The sequence below is a fragment of the Gavialis gangeticus genome, unplaced genomic scaffold (assembly GCF_001723915.1).
Source record: "Gavialis gangeticus isolate Ggan-Ray unplaced genomic scaffold, GavGan_comp1, whole genome shotgun sequence".
NCBI classification, from domain to species: domain Eukaryota; kingdom Metazoa; phylum Chordata; order Crocodylia; family Gavialidae; genus Gavialis; species Gavialis gangeticus.
Window position 1 is genome coordinate 113,287,538 of NW_017729032.1, and position 5,077 is coordinate 113,292,614.

Genomic DNA, 5,077 nt, shown 5'->3' on the forward strand with positions numbered 1-5,077 from the left:
CTGTGGGACCTGAACCTGTTCAGCCTTCACAAGCGAAGGATGAAGGGGGACCTGGTGACCATCTATAAAGTCACTAGGGGAGACCAAAAGGGTTTAGGAGAGACCTTATTTCCCCTAGCGCCTCAAAAATAACAGCCACAAGTTGTTGGAGAGTAGGTTTAGATTAGACATCTGCAAGAACTACTTCACAGTTAGGGTGGCTAGGATCTGGAACCAACTTCCAAGGGAAGTGGTGCTGGCTTCTACCCTAGGGCTCTTTAAGAAGACGCTTGATGCCTACCTGGTTGGAGTCATTTGAGCCCAGTTTTTCTCCTGCCCAGGCAGGGGGTCAGACTTCAAGATCTACAAGGTCCCTTCCGACCCTACTTCTATGATTCTATGATAGAAAGGCACCGGAACAGGCTACCTAGAGAGGTTATGGAATCTCTCTCTTTAGAGAGTTTTAAGACACGGGCAGGCAAAGCCTTGGCTGGGCTGATATAAGTGGGATCGTCTTGCTTTGAGCAGAGGGTTGGACTACATGACCTCCTGAGGTTCCTTGCAACCCTAATTTTCTATTATTATATCATAAATTCAAGTGTAACATTCAGTATACAACCCATAGAGATAAATGTGTGCATTCAGAAGCCATTAATCAGTTTTGCTGCTGCCTTTATATCCTATAAACAGAGGAAATCTTGCGGCAGCAACCAAGAGGAAAAAAAAATACAGTTTAGCACATTCTTAAATGTTATAAATTATCATAGCTTCACAAAGGTTACCAATTTACATTAGCTGAGAATATGTCTTAGAATCACTTTCAAAGCCACTTTCAAAGACAAATATAAGCCACTATCCACTATACGTTTTTAAAAGTTAGTTTTCATTTCTTTCCATGTCTCCACCTCTTTCTCCACCAAAGAAAAAAATGCTTGTTGGATCATCTTGAAAGAACCATTGAAGATATATTAGATCAAGTTATTTAACCTGTTGCCATGAGACAGATGGCAAATGAAAAAAAATTAAGTTACTACAAGGAATTCACCCTTTCCAAGCTCTGAGAAACATCCAAGTTAAGTATGGAAGACCTTACTGTGCAAAGGATCTTGTTGTAGAAAGTTGCAGTCTCTCTGTCATGACCCAATGGTCTCCTCTGGAATTTTCCTGCCACACCTTGGATGAAAAAAGAAAAAGAACCAAAGAACAATGTAACTTTGGGAGGAAGATCAGATGATCACTCCTGCAACTTAATTGGTTCTCTTTTCTTTGCAGGACTCCATCATTCCCATCCCCTGCCCTTACCACTCTAGATGTTTCAGTGCAGATATTATTCTCATGTTTTTCCACCTCATTAGTCCCTCCCTTGTAGGGATTGTGTGTCTGTTGATCACTATTTTACAAATCCTAGGAAATAGGTCCTCTGACCCCAGGGCTTTCTATTAATTTCCCCATGCCCATAGGCCATAAATACAGTCTCTCTCAAAACCCTTGGGGAATTAATAATAAGGGACTGTGCTCAGTGTCCCCAAAACTCACTCTCTCAGTCTCTGTTTTCTTTTCATTCTAGGTACTTGGCACAGGAATCCTGTACTCACTGTCCCAGGTAGCTATTGGCTTGTGTGCTGTGGCCACCTTATACCTTTTCTCAACTAAGTCAGTCTTGGTTACATAGTCCTAGGCCATCTGTAGCCAATACAACCAAGTATCACATCTCTGTGTGATCACATAAACCTCTGGTCGCTCCATTCCTCTCTCCAGGGAACTAACTGCTTGTCTGCCCCTGCTTTAGCTTTAAGGAAGATCAGCTGGGTGGTCTGGCACAACTTCTGGTTCACTGCCTCAGTAGCCTCTACAGCCAGTACTCCTAATTATGACAAGCCCTCTGTTCACTCAGTTTTGCTGCACCAGTAAGTTCTACTGCCTTCATTGTTCTTTCAGTTTCCTGTGACAGGGCATACTTGATACTTTGTCAGAATAGGCATAACTAACATATTTTTAAGAGTGGTGTTAGTTTAGTAAGTACATGTATATATAGTTTCATAGTTTCATAGTTTCAAGGGTTGGAAGGGACCTGAGAAGATCATCTAGTCCAACCCCCTGCCATGGCAGGAAAGAGTCCTGGGGTCAAACGACGCCAGCAAGGTGTTCATCTAACCTCCTCTTAAAAACCCCCAGGGTAGGAGACTGCACCACTTCTCTTGGAAGTTGGTTCCAGACCCTAGCCACCCTGACTGTGAAGTAGCGCCTCCTGATATCTAGCCTAAACCTACCCTCTGCCAGCTTGTGACCGTTATTCCTGGTCACTCCTGGCGGTGCTCGGGGGAACAGTGACTCCCCCAATGCCTGCTGATCCCCCCTGACTAGTTTATAACAGTTTATATATTAGGACTGTGAACTAGTTTATATATTTGTGAATTAGTTTATAGAACTAGTTTATATATTAGGACTGTGTGAAACTTCAGTCTCTGATTCAACTCAGTCAAGATTTGGCCTGATTTAGTGGCCAAATCTCCAAATCCAAATCAAGTCAGAGGATCCTTTAATCTCTTGGAATCAAATCTGAACTCTTTGAATCAATTCAGGGAGATTCGGAAGGTTTTGGAAGTAGACATAGTGTTAAAAGTTTTTTCTACATACCTCCAGGTAGCAAGTGGCTCATGAGTGCTGTGATGCTGGGGTGCATGGAGTGTTCCACAGGATGGGGGGAGGGGCTCCCCAGTGCGCTTGGAAGCAGACCCAGAAGTGGACCAGAAGCACTTCTTTTCCACTTCCAGGTCCGCCAGGGAGTGCATGGGTGGGTGCATGTGCCCCCTCAGCTCAGCAATTGGTGCCTTGTGGGTCTGGGGGGGAACATACAAATGCTGAGCCAAGGGGAGCCCGGAGAGGGACCCTAGGCACTCCCTGGTGGACCTGGAAGTGAACCAGAAGCACTTCCGATTCACTTCTGGCTTTGCTGCTGAGCACATGGAGCCCCCTGCCCACACCCACACACACTCCTGTGCGATGCTCCATCTGCCCCAGCATTGCAGTATTCATGAGTTGTGCCTGATACCTCAAGGTAAGTAGAAAAACATTTAAAGCTGTTTCTAATCAACAAATCAAATCACTGTCCCTGATTCAGGCCGAATCCAAATCCAAATTGAATAGGGCTTGCTTTGCACACCTGTAATAGATAGATATACATACTTGTTTATTGTATTATAATATATAATAATAGTTGTAACAAATAGTAAAAATATTTATAAGTATAACATAGTTATATATACACACACACATATAGGCATATACTTACACATACACATGCATACATATACACATACACTTGTATATAATCAAAGTAAACTGGTAATAATTGTGCTATTTAATCATTTTAGTTCACATTTTTTTTAAATAAAAATAACAAATATATAGCTCACTGCAGAAAGCAAAGTATTGTTATATGGACAATCCTATCCATCTAGCATTCAAAATCAGTTCGCTTTAAGATTAATATAACTTTATGAGACTGAGAAACTACTTAATTGATTTTTTTTATCCCATTTTGTTGATGGTACAGTATTACAATTTTTCTATTCATTTCTACTTAATTTACAAAGAACATTACGTAAGAAGGAAGCCAGTAGAATTTGGTTTATTTATAAGACTTTTTAAAAATTATTATCATGATGTAGTTTGGGATGGTCCTGCTTTGAGCAGGGTGTTAAACTAGATGAGCTCCAGGTCCCTTCCAACCCTAATTTTCTATTGTTCTATGATTGTTTAGGTTTGATAAAGTGAGAAAGGTTCTATAAGGAGTCTGCTCTTTCCCTTTTCTAGGGAAGTCAGACAAAATGATGACCCTACATTTTGTTATGCTTTGGAGGATATATTCATATTTGTCCAGTAGACACATGAATGATACTTAAGTTATAGCTTAGCCACCTAAGAACAAAAGGGTGTTTCAAGTAGGCACAGCATCAACAGTCACAAATCTAATTATATCCCTAAAAATAAACATTTTCTAAACACTTGAGGCCAGATTTTTTTTCTACTTATCAGATATGTAGGTGGACAGGAATAGTATGATTCTATTCCACCCTGCTTAGCTTTCTGAAAATCCATTAATGCATCTAGTTTTTAAACAAACTGTTTTCTTGCCTGTAAGACTTACTAAAGTGTGTGGAACACCACCTTTTCCATTAACTGCTCATGGACTCAAGCTCATGCTGTGGTTTAGTACTTCCTTCTGTGTACTTCAGCTTTAGAAATTAGGTGGTAAGAATGCCCTAAAACAGATGTAAGCAACTCTCCTCCCCCTTGGCATGCAAGCCAGACCATGGCGTGGGACAGCATTTTGCTTGAAAAATGCACCTCAGGGCAGGTGGAAGGGAAGGGGCTTGGGTTGTGCTGCTACAACAAGGATCAGGCCCCTTTTGGCATCCTTGCCATCTGCCCACCAACACACCAACATCTTACAAATTCAAGTTGCAGATCTTTTTGGCACTCTGCCCAGAAATGCTGCCAACCATTGCCCTAAGGTTACTCCATGCTGTAACCCTGATATTGCTGAAAGCTCAGGATTAAACACAGTATTTCATTCTGATCACAGGAAAATTTTGATCGACCTAGAGGGATGTGGGCAGTGGGGTTCCGCAAGGCTCAGTCCTCAGGCCCACACTGTTCAACATCTTCATCAGTGACTTGGATGGGGGTAACAAGCACCCTGTTCAAATCTGCTGATGACAGTAAGATGTTGGGGGATGTGGGCACATTAGAAGGAAAGAATAGGCTACAATCAGACTTAGATAGGTTACAGGGGTGGGCAGACAAGAATAGGATGGGATTCAGCACTGACAAGTGCAAGGTGATGCACCTGGGGAGGAAGAACCAGCACCATACGTACAGGCTGGGGAACTACCTTCTTGTGAGTACAGAGGCAGAAAAGGATCTTGGAGTCATCATTGATGCCAAGATGAATATGGGTAGGCAGTGTGGGGATGTAGTCAGGAAGGCCAACTGCAGGTTGATGCATGCAACCTCCACAGATGCAACCTCCACAGATGCATCTCAAGCAGGTCCAGGGAGGTGATACTCTCCCTCTATGCAGCACTGGTCAGGC